Consider the following 15,104-nt stretch of genomic DNA (forward strand, 5'->3'; position numbering starts at 1 on the left):
CACCCCTACACATCAAATGATAAATTTTTTTTAAAAAATAAAAAATTATATTATCAATTTCCAGTTCCATAGTGAATTGTATGAAGGCAGAAAAGGAGCTCAGATATTGGAGCAGCTGCACTTCAGAAGCTTGAGGAATAACTGCAAAAAATACTGTCCAAATACTGTTTCCAGTCACTGACTTGTACTTATAGGTTTGAGAGTATGTTAACCTACAGCCTCCATGACAATACTGGCCATGCTGGAGTTAATAAGGGCATCGTACTTGTGCCTTGAATTTGTAAGTCTGGAGAATCACTAAACATAACCTATAACAGGCAACTGCCTGTTATAGTGAAACAGACAGAATAGGAAGACAGAAGGGAGATCACACCAATAAAAAATACGAACCCATCCTTCAAAATCCTTTGAAAACAGCAAAAATCTTTGATAACTTGGAGAAAATTACTACTACTATTAACAGTATAACAAATTTTTCCAACAAGAAGCTAAAAATTTGGAGACAAAACTAGGAAAGTTCATGTATTGTGGTGCTAAAACAGGCAACAAAAAGTCATAATGGAATAGATGGTTTATGTGTCTTCAAGAGTTCATAAAATTGAAGCAGTTGGCACCCTGTTACATAGTTTCCAATGTACAGTTTGGTAATTTTTGCAAAATCGAGAATACACAAGTTTATTGAGAACAGATTCCAGACCCTTCAACCCTCGAAATAGCAACCACAAACAGCTTCCTCTCATCACAACAGTTGACTCAACAACCACAACTGACCACAAGAATTAGTGACAACCGACACACCAGACTTAAACCAGAGATGAGACAAAAGGAAATTGATCCCAAGGAAAGGACAATCATACTTGGCCAAACACATGGATGTGACAAACTGACCAGCACCACAAGGAAAGGACAACCAATATACTGGAACAAAGACCAGGACAGCAGTTGATCGCTGCCTAAGCCATATGGTGACTCAGACTGGACACCTAGCCCAGCATGCTTCCAAACCCTATCCCTGGCAGGGGGAGTCTACTTTTTGGCACCTTCCCCACCTGCCATCCAAACTTCCCTCTGATGTGGCATGGATATGCCACGCTGCCCAGCAGGGGTCATCTCTTCTATCGACACCTTACTTCTACTTCTACACCCCTAGTCTTCAGCCTCCCTTCCCTGCCACTATTATCTTTCATCTAGCATATAGCCTCACATGTCTAAATTTAATAACATCAAAATTCTGCATGACCTATTTGGCCTTTTAACACGTCTCTGTAGCGTTCAACCCCCAACCAGCAATTTCTTAACAGCAATCTCATTAAGCATTAACGTCAAACGCGTGAAATTTTTTTTTTTTTTTTAGTGGTCCTAGCCACTGAAATCCCAGGAAACTAGGTGGTTTTGTTATTTGTTTTTTTTTTTTTTTTTTTTTTAGGAGCATTAGCAACTAAGGCCATATTGCTCCGGGATATGCGGTGGTCATTCCCTGACCTTTCCGCATCCTCCATATTTGGTGGTGACAGGCTCGAACCTCGGTCTAATCAAGAAGCGTGCTATGTACTGCTGCTCCTTCCCACCTGGCTACGGAGGCACCAACTAGTTGGCAGGACCTGCCCGAGCAACTTGTGATACTGGACACACCCGGCTAGCCTCCACGTGGCAAGGTATGGGCAACGTCAAGCCCCACTAGGGGCCTGGCAGCCAATAAGCTGGACAAACAATGAGCACAACACATCACACTGCACAGACATGACCCATACACTTTCAAGTGTGTGAGTCATGGCTTGACAGTGTACCGTCCTCGATACAGCGAACACAAGTGGAGATATGGGAGAAATCCCAGGTGCCATCTGACACAAACATACCTTACACCCTTCAACACCTTTATGGAAAAGTCCTGGACAGGTTACAGACCTCATGATCCTATAGAACAGGGGTGGACAAAAGGTCGATCGCGATCTACCAGTCGAGCGCAGCTTTAATTCTGGTCAATCACGACGAATTTTAAATATATATAAAAAATAGATTAGTCAAAATCTAAATATTATTATTATTATGAGCCCAACTTCATAGGCTTATTACAAATCCGTTGAACCACGTGACTACTCTTGCCACTGCACAGCCTCTAGGCTTGTCTAGCGAAAATTTACACAGTTATGTTGTGGAGAGCATAGTGTATGTGTCAAATTCTTATTCAGCTTACTTAATATTAATAACTGTCCAGTACTTATACATTAATTTAATACCCTTTGATTTAAAATGAATACTACAAAAAAGAGTAAAATGTATCATTTTCATCAAGAGTCAAAACTAGAATACTTTTTTGTAATGATAAAAGAAAAATGTTGTCGTTTGATTTGCAATGCTTCCGTGGTTATACCCAAAAAAAGAAATTTAGAAAGGCACTTCAACGCACTCTATGGTAAATACCAATCGGATTTTCCACCTAATAGTGACCTTAGAAAAAATAAAATTACCACCATTTAAGCTTGTATCAATAACAACAGATGGAGCTAAAGCAATGATGGGGCATCTTAACGGATTCATCGCATTGTGCCAAAAGGATGATGAATTCCCAGATTTTTTGAGTTACCACTGTATCATCCACTAACAAGTGTTAGCCAGCAAAGATTAAATACTTAAAGTGTTATGGACATTGCTTTCAAAATCATGAATTCCATCAGAGGACAATCTCTTCAAAGTAGACTTTTCAAAATGCAACTCAATGAAAAAGAACCAGATCTGATATTACACATAGATGTGAGGTGGATGACTCGGAGTAAGTTTCTACAGAGCTTTCGAAATTTTCTAAATGAAATTAAAAAATTTGTTGATCAAAGGGTGATGATTATGAGCAACTACAAGATACAGAGTGGTTGTGTGATCTGGCTTTTTTGGCAGATTTCACAGTAAATTAAATGATCTGAATTTGGAATTAGACGGAAAAAATAAAAATGTGGGTGACATGATTAGTAGTATTTCTGCATATAGATATCAATTTTTGGCAATCACTAAGGATGTCAAAGGGGAAAAAAAATTTGATCATTTTGCAAATATGAAAGGTCATTTGCAAAAATCCGTTTTTGAATTTAATAGTGAGAAATGTTTCTGAAATTGAGGAAGTTGTGCGGGATTTTGAAACCAGATTCAGTGATTTTAAAACAATTGAAGACATTATTCAATATATTTATTGTCGACTTAGATCCGAAACAAATTGCAGAAAATATTACTTGAAAATGATATCTTGCTAAAAGCCAGATCATCAAAAAAGGACTTTTGGAAATATGTTTGCCGAGAAAAGTACCCAAATGTAAAAAAATGCAGTGAACTTTTAAATTCCTGTTTTGGTTCCACATACATATCTATGAATAGCCCTTTTCGTATTTGAAACAAAGAAAGACGAAGAATCGCTCTACTCTTACGGACTTGCATACAGAAGATTCTTTACGGTTGGCTTTATCACAGTATATCCCCGATTTTGAAAGCTTGAAAGATTAATTTATGTGCAGTCACAAACTGCACATAAATTAAAAATTTAAGTATGAATGAATTTAAAATAAAAATTCTTAATTGTATTTAATTTTAAATTTTATAAACAACATATTTCAATGTGTTGATTAACTTTTTTAACCATTTGCAATGAAATTCTTGAGATGGCAGCACATTTTGAAGAAAAAAAGTAGATCACATCACAAATTAAGTGCCCACCCCTGCTGTAGAAGAATGCTTTTCAAATGTAGTCCGATCTGTCCAAGATATCAGTATGACGGCTTTTTTTTCCCTGGCAACAAAAGCCCTCACACTGATATCAAGAATACTCGGATCAATTCTGATCAACAATAAGGGCTCACTATTTAGAACAATTAAATGTAGGTACCAGAGGTCAGACATGCTGTAGAATGGGAACAGCTCTGAAGCAAATTTCATTGGCTCCACCAGGGCTAAATTAGCAGTAAGTAGTTTCCAGTGAAAGATGAAAAATTTCATGCCAAAACACAAAAGTTTATGCTGTTCTACTGACACTTCCTTATTACTCAAGTTTAAAATAATATTCACTGTGTTGAAAGGTCTTTCAGTCTGCTTAATAACATAAGCTTCACACAATTTGGCCCTTGAGGATGTCACAGACATTCTCTCAGATATGCCAGACAAGCCGTACTGGCTACCTAGAAGTCTAAAACACTGATGGAACTGATATTAGGGTGACATTCAAGTCAAGCAGACCCAATTACGGTGAAGTCCAGATGGTCTGTGACAGCAAAATCCTCTGCTTGCACCTTCACAATGGTGGGACTGTTAGTAAACCTGCGTATAATCCCTATGCACAAGCACACTGTGAGTGACCATCCAAGTATGAACCAACTTAAGCAGGGGTCAAGGCGTGGCACCCACACCACATGGAGGAATACTGCCCCTCTGTGTTACCAGGCAATACTAGGTGGTAAATGACTCTCATCAACTGGTGCAATACCACCACTTTGCTTATTGGAGGCTTGAAGTGGTGGAACCCATGTTTAGCCCCCAGAGCTAAGTTCCAGTTAATCCTTCCCCACCTCTTCCATCATGCAGTATGACTGATGACTTTTGAGGTTATGATGAACATCATGGCGAGATCCAATCTTCCTTACATTTCAAGGGTACAGCTATAAAACTCTTTAGGAGGCTTCCGGATCAGCTAGTGTATAATCTTGCTACCTCTACTCTGCCAGATAGAGACTAGAGGGAGTCTGAGTAGTGTGTATATGGGGGCATTGTCGAGGCCACGTTATGTCAAGGATCTGGGTATATTCTTACCATGTGTACGCCATATCCAAAAATTTCATTACTTCATACAGCATGTCCCCCGCCACACTTTTTCTTACTACTGAATACACCATGAATTGTCAAACTAATAGAGTAAGCTTATCTGCAAAAAGATCTAAATCTCCCAAACACTTCCTAGTTCATTTCACAAATATGCGTGGTCTCAATGCTAATCTCAACAATGTCCATTTCCACTTGCAGTATGCCAAACCCCATGTACTTTTTCTGAAAGAATTTCAGTTATCGGTTAATTCAACTACTGCTCATCTCAGTTACCCAAATTATTCACTGTATGATTCCTTTCGCCTCAAAGGTGGTACTTGTGCATATGTCCGCTCCGATATTCCCTGTCAGAGAATTGGTAATTCCGAATTTCCTCTCTTCGATCTGCTCTGGCTTAAAATCTCTCTCTATCTCACTATGTCAAATTCATCTGTTGTCTCTACCATACTCCCAGCTCCACTAATCACTTGGAGCTCTTTGACTTTCTCCAGTACAACTTTCCTAACAGTGAGATAATTTTCCTTGGTGATTTTAATGTTCAGAATACCAGCTGGCTTCCGTTTTCTAGTCATACCGATCCAGCTGGTTGAGATGCTGAGGCTTTTGCAATTTCTAATGACCCTGCACAGATTGTTCATTTACCTACAAGAATACTGGACAATCCTAACCATACAGCCAACACACTTGATCTTTTTCTCACAAACAACCCTTCTAAGTACACGGTCGAAGTGAGTGGTCCTTTAGGTACCTCGGACCACAATTTGGTGATTGTTCTGTCTCCAATGGAGCCTTTATCTCATGGCTATTCCCAAACTCGTATTGTTTGGCATTACAAGAACGCAAAATGGGATGCCCTGCGAGATTTCTTTACTTCTTTTCCTTGGTCGGACTACTGTTTCAAAACTTCTGATGTCAACGTTTGCTCAGATTGTGTAAGTGAAATTATTCTTGTAGAAATGGAATCCTTTAATCCACACTCCACTCTAAAATCTCGTTCTTTATCTAAACCTTGGTTTTCCAATAAATGCGCTAAGGCTTTTCAAGAGAAGAATGTTGCATATCGTAATTGGCTTGTTTCCAATTCTTCCGTTTCATTTTCTGCCTACACCAAAGCTCGCAACTATTGTAAAGCAGTCACTAATCAGTCCAAACTAGATTTTGAACAGGCTAAGAGTAGAAAACTTGCTTATTGCCCTAATCGTAGCTGAGCATTCTGGTCTCTTGCCAAAGCTATTAGCAGCAACCATTTCTGCTCCCACCTCTGTCAAAATCAGATGGTTCTGTTGTCACATCAGCCAAAGATAAAGCTGACCTGCTAGCATCCCATTTCTCTTCCAACTCATGTATTAATGATCTTGGTAAAACACCTCCCACCAATCCCAACATGCTCCATTCAATGCCTCCTCTGGTTTTCCATGAAAAGGATGTCAGAAGGATTTTGACAAATCTTGATGGTAAGAAAACTCCAGGTCCTGATGGTATTTCTCCACTTATTCTCAAAACCTGTGCTCCTGAACTTATTCCTGTTCTTTGCCGCCTTTTTTTTTTTTCACTTTCTTATTCCAAAGGTGTTTTTCCTTCTGGTTGGAAATTTGCTCATATCCAGTCAGTTATTAAAAAGGGTGACAAGTCCCTCCCATCCAATTATCATGCCATTGAAATTACTTCTACTCTTTCTAAAGTAATGGAGAAATCAATTAACCGCCAACTCTTAAACTATCCGTCTGATCAACGATCGCAAGTATGGGTTCCGTCAGTGTCGATCCACTGGTGATATTCTGGCTTATGTTACCCATTTATGGACAAATTCAATGGAAAAGTTTGGTGAAACACAAGCAGTTGCTCATGACATCTCAAAGGCTTTCGATCTTGTTTGGCATAAAGGTCTTCTAAACAAGCTTCCATCTTATGGTCTGCCAACTGTTTTTTGTAATTGGTTATCCAGTTTTCTCTCTGATCACTCACTGAGGGTGATGGCTCTCTGTCTTCTAACTTCTCCACTAATGCTGGTGTCCCCCAAGGTTCACTTCTTTCCCCTACTCTTTTTGTCTTGTATATTAATTACCTTCTTCCATTGACTGGAAATCCTATTCATAGTTTTGTCGATGATAGCACATTGCATTCCACTTTCCATTTTGAAAAACTCTGCCCTGCTCAATCAACTTCAACTTCTTGAATATCCGCTACCAATTCCTTAAATGCCAATCTCCAGGTAATTCTCCAGTGGGGCAAAGACAATTTAGTTGATTTAGTATTAGTAACGGCCGCATGGTGCAAGAAAGCCTATGGTTTATGCTGCACCAGCCAAAAAAAAAAAAAAAAAAATCCAAACAAAACAATGATAAAAACAAAAAAAAATAAAATAAAATAAAAAACTGAATAATAATAATAATTATTAATAAAAAAAAAAAAAAAAAGAAAATTAAACCTATCATCCTATGTGCTTCCCTTAACCGAAAGTACTATCCAGATGACCTTTGAATTTCCCCAAACTGTCAGCCTCTACCACCCATGAAGGCAACTTATTCCAGTAATTTATAACTCGCTGGCTAAAATAAAACTTCCTGCAGTCCAATCTAAACATTTCCCCCCCGTAACTTGAATTTATGTCCCCCTAGTTCCAGCATCATTTATAATCTTGAAAATTTTATCCTCATTCATTTTACTTATGCGCCTCAGAGCCTTAAACACCTCAATCAAATCTCCTCTAAAGTGTCTAGTTTCCAAACTCTGCAACCCACATATTCGAAGTCTTTCTTCATAAGGATGCCCTTTTGCCGATCTCACCAGGCGAGTTACCCTTCTTTGCACCCTTTCAAGAAGCTCGATGTCTTTCTTTAGGTGCGGTCTCCATACTTGAACACAGTATTCCAAGTGTATCTCTAACATAAGCCTTATATAATGGGATTATCACGTCCCTAACTCTACTTGCAAAAGTTCGATAGATCATCGATAGGACACCATGGGCCTTCCTTGCAACCTGTTTACAATGCTCAGAGAATTTCATGTCTGACCATATCGTAACACCCAAGTCCCTTTCCTCCAGTACTGGGTTTAGTTGAACTCCACCAAGTGAATAAGTTTTTTTGGGATTACTGTTTCCCAGGTGTAATACCTTACACTTTGTTGGATTAAAGCACAGCTGCTATTTTTCTGACCATTCCTGAAGTCTATCTAGGTCTCTCTGAAGAAGCTCAAGCTTGACAGTGATCATTAACTACTCTACCAATTTTAACATCATCTGCAAATTTAGACATCACGCCCTCTATCCCTTCATCAATGTCGTTTATGAAAATTAAAAACAACAGTGGTCCTAATACTGATCCTTGGGGAACCCCACTTCTTACATCAACCCAATCTGAGGAATAGCCATTTATCACAACCCTCTGCCTCCTGCCCTGAAGCCATCCTTCTATCCATCTAAGGATTTTCCCAGTGATTCCAACCTGTTCCAGCTTATAAAGCAACCGCTCATGTGGGACTGAGTCAAAAGCTTTGCTGAAATCTAAATAAACAATGTCGAAATTATTCCCTAAATCCAGCTCGTGAGTGACCCTTTCGAAATAGCGAACCAGATTTGTTAAACATGATTTTCCCTTTACGAAACCATGCTGAGTATCCTTGAGAATTTCAATTCGATCCAAATGATCCTGAATTCCACCCTTGATCATTGCCTCCATGACTTTCCCTACTACTGAAGTCAGACTGACAGGTCGATAATTTCCAACTTCACTTTTAGAGCCACCCTTATGTATGGGAGATACATTTGCACTTTTCCAATCCAAGGGAATCTCCCCAAAGTCTAGTGATGCTCGCATAATTAGCCTCAATGGTTCAATGCACTCGCTTGCCGCCTCTCTTAAGATTATAGGGTATATTCCATCAACTCCAGGAGCTTTACTGGTCTGTAGGCTCGAAAGTTTTTTCATTAAATAATCTTGCGAAATTTCAATATCATTAATTACATATTTTTTAACTTCGCTCCCATAATTTCCCTTTGCCACAAAAGGCTTTTCATTTGTAAATATCGAAGCAAAATAACTGTTGAGTTCATCTGCAACGGCAGCTGGTGTATTTATTACTATCCCCTTTCCCTTACGTAAAGGTCCGATCTGGTTTGTCCTGCTCTTCTTGGCATTTATATATGTGAAGAATTCTTTATCCCCCCTCTTTGCTCTGTTTGCTAGTGATTTCTCATAAACTGCCTTTGCCTGTCGAACCTTTTCTGTGGCTCTATTACACATCACCTTGTAGCTGTTATAGGCTTCGGTACTTTTTGTTGCTCTGTAACCTTTCCATGCCACCTTTTTCTGCTCAAGTAATGCGGCAACTTCACTATTCATCCAACTTGGAACCCTTCTCGTGGAGTATTTTTTTAATGGTATATACGCATTCAAGGCATCTGTGATTAATGTTTTAAAAGCGTACCACAGTTCAATTGTATTCATTCTCTGCGCGATATCTACCCAGTTAATAGAGGCCATGAAGTACCTTAAGGCATCGTAATTTCCTTTTCTGAAATTAAAACCCATTCCTTTGCCTTTTACTTCTGCTACCTCTCTCGTCATCATCCACCGTAGAACTCCGTGATCACTTCCTGCTACTGGTTCCTCTACTGTCAGCCCTGTTATGTCATCTGATTCATGTGTGATGATGAGGTCTAGGATATTCTTTTCTCTAGTACTTTCCCTGACATGTTGATACAAATAACAGTCATCTAGTTGATTTAAAAATTTTGTTCCCCATGTCGAGTTTCCTTCCCATTTACTCCAATCAATTAGAGGCAAATTGAAATCACCCATAATAAGGCATTGACGCTTACTTGCCCATTCCATTTGCATGTAGAGGCTTTTGTCATAATCTTCACAATCACCTAGTCTGTAGATTACTCCTACTCGCATTATACCTTTGTTTCTAACTATCTAACACCATACAGACTCTATACTAGCATGTGAAACGTCTGAATCCGGGAAAGCTATCGTCGCACTCAGACTGCTTCTGATAAGAAGCATTACCCCACCACCCCTTCTATCTAACCTATTCTTCCTAAATACATTATACAAGCCGTACTGAAACTCATCATCCCCAATTTCCGGGTGGCACCACATCTCTGTAAGCCCTATTATGTCCGCGTTACTTGTTTTAACCAGCAGTTCGAATTCGCTCATTTTATTGACGACACTTCTAACGTTACTGTATAAACAATTAAGATTTACTGTTCTTGTACATTTAACAACCCTTGAAGTTTTTTAGGCTCTCTTCCCTGATATTAGCTACCCGCGCACGTGAAACGTCTTTGCCCCCAGAACATCTAGATAATATGTCCAGTTGGGGTAACAGAAATTTCAATCCTTCCAAAACTCAGTCTTGTCGTATATCTCGCAAAACGGATTCTTCTGCTCCTGTGCTTATCTTTGGTGACACTCCAATTTCTAGGCAAAATGATACATCTCTTTTGGTGATTACCCTGACTTCTAATCTCTCTTGGCACAAGCACATTACAAATATTGCTTCCTCTGCATCTAAAAAACTTGGTTTTCTCTTTCGCTCTCAGCGTTACTTTTCTTCCAAACAATTGTTCACCCTGTACAAATCGCAAATCTGCCCTAATGTGGAATATTGTTTCCACATCTGGGTGGTGCCCCCAAAACCTCTCTCAGGCGTCTAGATTCCATTCAGAAGAGGGCAGTTAGGTTAATTAATGACTCCTTGTTAACAGAGTTTCTCCACTCTCTGTCTCATAGACCTACTGTTTCCGCTGTATGCCTTTTCTATATATACTCACATGGGCACTTTTCTTCTGAATTGGCTTTTATGATTCCCGCTTCCTCTTTCAAAACAGTCCAAACATGTGCCGCCAACATCCATTTACCATTTACTGTCCAACTTCAAACTCACAGAACCAACTTTTCATCTTCCTCATTTATTCATTCAACTGCCGTTTTCTGGAACGGCAGTTTTTGGGTGATCATCCAAAACCTCAACCAAGCATGGTAATAAGTACTATAGGTTCTAATACCTCTCGTGTTTTAGATTTTTCTAAAAGAAAAAAAAAAAAAAATGTGAAATCAAACTTATTTTTACATATCGCTTCAGCACAAAGAACATGAACAACCAAAACAAAAATGGTAGAAATACTAAACTTTTTAATTCTTGCATAGTTATGGCTAAAGGAGACTTCTTAACTTGTGATGAATATTGCTAATCTGGATTCCTAAGGTTCTAAGGCTAAAGTTCAAGCAGGCATATCATCTTGTATCAATGAGCAATTGAGGTTTTTTGATCACAGAAATATAATTCCGATAACTCCCCGATGGTATTATCCACCTTGTCGTGGTGGGGGAGCTTGCGTGTACCGATGACCCGGAGAGCTAAATCGGCAGTAGCTTAGCTACTGGTAGGGCCTCCCAAGCCGGACAGGTCAAAAGGTAGGGGCCGGACTAAGAGAGATACCCCGGCCCTCCAGGTTGGGGGTTGCTGCAACGGGCTAGCTCCTCATTCAGTGTAAAAAATACACAAATGCTAAACGACTCACAAGTGAAAATGAAAATGGACTACACTTCGGAAACGACTCGGCAAACGGAAAAGGAGTATGATTTTGGGATGCGGGAATATTCAAGGCCTTTCAACTAAAAGAAACTTTCTTTCGGATGAACTGCAAAAATTCAAGTTAGACATTGTCGTGTTATCAGAGACAAAGAAAAAGGGATGTAGAGAGGAAATAATGGGAGAATACTACCATTTTTGGAGTGGACTTGATAAGAGTGAAAGAGCAAGAGCAGGAGTTTCTATTGCTGTTAAAAAGAAATTGAGACACAACATCAAAAACTGGCAATTTATTAATGAAAGAATGATCTCATTGGAACTGAAAATGTACGGGAGAGAAATATGTATTTTGGGAATATATGCCCCGACTAATGACACCGCCGATACCTTGAAGGATGAATTTTGGGAGGATCTGAGAGAACTAATAGAAAAAATTCCTAAGAACAAAGAGATATTTCTAATGGGAGATTTCAATGCAAGAGTAGGAACTGAACAAAATAGCAAAGTTATTGGAAGATTTGGAGAGTTGTTGTTATTTGGTTTTTAGGAGCATTAGCAACTAAGGCCATATTGCTCCGGGAATATGCGGTGGTCATTCCCTGACGGAAGATTTGGAGAGAAAGAGAGGAATGACAACAGAGATAGACTATGCAATCTTTGTGAACAGTTCAACTTGAGAATAAACAACACATTTTTCCAACACAAGGATATCCATAAATATACTTGGTCACAGGAGACAAGACAAATTAGATCAGTTATAGATTACATTATTTCAAAACATTCAGGGACATATGTATTGAAAGATGTCAGAGTTTATAGAGGAGCTGAATGTGGATCTGACCACTTTCTTGTTAAAACAACACTGAGGTGGAACTGGATTAATAAAATATGTGTGGACAACAAACAATGCAGGGAAGGAGAAATGCTACAAGTGGATCAATTTAACATTGACCTACTCCAGGACGACAGCATTAGAAACAACTTCACCCAGAGACTGGATGCTGCAATTAACATAGAGATAAAAGGTAATACTGAAGAAATCTACAAATATTTAAAAAATACTGTTAAAAAAATAGCTCATGAAATCCTAGGCAAAAAGAAGAGCCAAAGGACCAAAAAAGACGTGGATTACAGAGAAAGTAAGAGCTGCTGTAGAGGAAAAGAAACTTGCATATCAGAAATGGCTGGGTGATGCATATAGGAACATTTATGTTGAAAAAAAGAAAATAGCCAATCAGTTGGTAGTAGAAGCGAAAAATGAAGAATGGGAAAGGAAATGCGCAACTATTAATAGCAAATTGGGCTTCAAGCAATCAGCGGAATCATGGAAGGTCCTTAAAGACTTGAGAAAACAGAATAAACACAATGCTGGTTTGCAATTAATACCTTTGAAAGACTGGATGGAGTACTACGAAGGACTTTTAAAAGAAGACCGGGAAGAGTTCAAGACGATGGAGGATTTTGGTGTAGAAGACTCGGGCTTAAAAGTTTCTGTTAGGGAAGTGGAACTCCTGCTAAAGGAAGGAAGGAATGGCAAATCACCTGGACCTGGAGGAGTTTACATGGAACTTCTGAAATATGGAGGAAGAGGAGTGGCTGTTCTGATACAAAAACTGTTAAATAGTATACGGAGAGGAGAAGAAATACCGAAAGAAATGATAACAGAATATATTATATCAATTTATAAGAAGGGCGATAGGAAAAGCTGTTCAAATTACAGAGGAATATGCATCCCGAACCTGCTGTTAAAGATCCTTGGAAAATAGATCAGGAACCATTTAGAAGCCCGAATCGAGGTATCAGAAGAACAAAGTTGTTTTTCAGCTGGGAGGTCACGTATAGATCATATCTCAACAGTACAACAGATCCTTGAAAAATGCCAATCAAAAGGGAAAAAAATCTTTATGATTTTCATTGACCTTGAAAATGCATATGACAGTGTTCCAAGAAAACTCTTATGGGAAGCACTGAAAGAGGCAAATATTGATGGACAACTGATTAACATTATTAAGGCAATTTACAGGAATAATAGATGCAGAATTAAAGTGGGATAAGCTTTGTAACCTGAATTCCACACTTCAAAAGGCTTATTACAAGGTTGTTGCATGTTACCAACACTTTTCAAAATTTATATCGGCATCTGCCTAAGATCCTGGTCAAAAAAATGTAATAAAATGGGATTGCCGATTAATAAAAACACCTATATTCACAATTTAATTTTTGCAGACGATCAGGTGGTGATAGCACAAGACTTAGAAGATGCAAAGTATGCATGTCATCAATTGTTTGAGGAATACAAACAATGGGGTCTAAAAATCAATTTTAGCAAGACTGAAATGTTGTCTTCAGGGTCAGGACACGTTCTAAATATTGCAGGTTTTAAAATCAAACAAGTCGATAAATTCAAATATCTGGGATCAATCTTACAAAGTGATGGATCATCCCAAGCAGAGATCAATAAGAGAATTACAGATGGCAGAAAGGCTATCGGCATGTTAAACTCTGTTCTGTGGAGCAAAAATATCCTACACAAAACAAAGGCCTCCTCTGTAGCCAGGTGGGCAGGAGCAGCAGTGCGTAGCACACGCTTCTTGATTAGACTCGACGTTCGAGCCCGTGACCACCAAATACGGAGGATGCGGAAAGGTCAGGGAATGACCACCGCATATCCTCGGAGCAATATGGCCTTAGTTGCTAATGCTCCTAAAAACCAAATAACAAACAACAAAACAAAGAAACTTATATTTCAAATGATTGTACAAAGTCTTCTATTTTATGGAGCGGAAACCTGGACATTGAATAGGTGAGCAGAAAACAAATTGCTCTCCACAGAAATGGATTTTTGGAGTCGCTCAGCAGGAACTTCTAGAAGAGACAGAAAACGGAATGAAGACATAAGGGATGAAATGGAAGTGAAAAAGACTATTATTAACACCATCAGAGAAAAGCGTCGAACATGGTATGGACATGTAAAACGGATGCAAGAAAACAGATATCCAAAGGCTATCCTGGAATGGATAGCTCCTGGAAGACGGAGAAGAAGAAGACCTAGGAGGACATGGATGGATGGAGTACGGGAGTGCATGACAGCCCGAGGCTTAACCGACCAAGACACCTTGAACCGTATTTTATGGCGGGGAAAAATTCCTAACAAGAAATAACTTGTAGGCTGAGGAAACCCACTGTAAATGGAAACACTCCTCTTGAAGAAGAAGAAATATAATTAAAAACCATTACAAAAGCTTGTGTTCGAGGAAAATAAATATGCCCATTGCTAAGATATGTCCATTATTCACAGGTAACCATTAATGGATGTTTCATCATGAAAGAAAACTTATTCTGCATCAGTCTGAAAAAAAAATAATAATAATGCTTTTAATTAAAAAAATAAATAAATAAAAAATTACCTTTCACTTGAATTGCACTGAAGCTTGCAGTGAAGGAACTGCATTTTAATTCCTCTAAAACATTTGATTTTCAGGTTTTCAGTACAAGAGGTCCTTAGATTCATGGCAGGTTATGTTCCTAGAAAAGGTGCTGAAATTCAGTATGATATAAAGTTGCCTTAATTTTTCCACAAAAATAACAATATAACAGAAAATTAAATTTCTGAGAGGGGCCTAACATGTTGGGACATACTGAACACAAAAATATGCAACTTTTTTTTTAGAGATAGAAACAAACAGCATGTTTTAATCAACAATCATATATACAGTAAATAACAGTAGTCAACTATATAATATCAGTGTAGATACACCATA

The 15,104-nt window shown here is 38.6% G+C and overlaps 1 protein-coding gene across 3 annotated transcripts in view; it reads right to left on the reverse strand.

Annotated features, from left to right (window-relative positions):
- S1P (membrane-bound transcription factor site-1 protease) overlaps window positions 1-14,846 on the reverse strand; it is a 680,544-nt gene extending 665,698 nt beyond the window's left edge. For all 3 annotated transcript variants that reach the window (XM_090381734.1, XM_090381736.1, XM_090381735.1), the window contains exon 1: window positions 14,751-14,846. The gene's annotated coding sequence lies outside the window, so the exon portion shown is untranslated. The remainder of the gene's footprint in view (window positions 1-14,750) is intronic.
- Between the last annotated feature and the right edge of the window lie 258 nt (window positions 14,847-15,104).

Source organism: Mastigoproctus giganteus, chromosome 9 (genome assembly GCF_048544385.1).
Source record: "Mastigoproctus giganteus isolate SK-2022 chromosome 9, ASM4854438v1, whole genome shotgun sequence".
NCBI lineage: Eukaryota > Metazoa > Arthropoda > Arachnida > Uropygi > Thelyphonidae > Mastigoproctus > Mastigoproctus giganteus.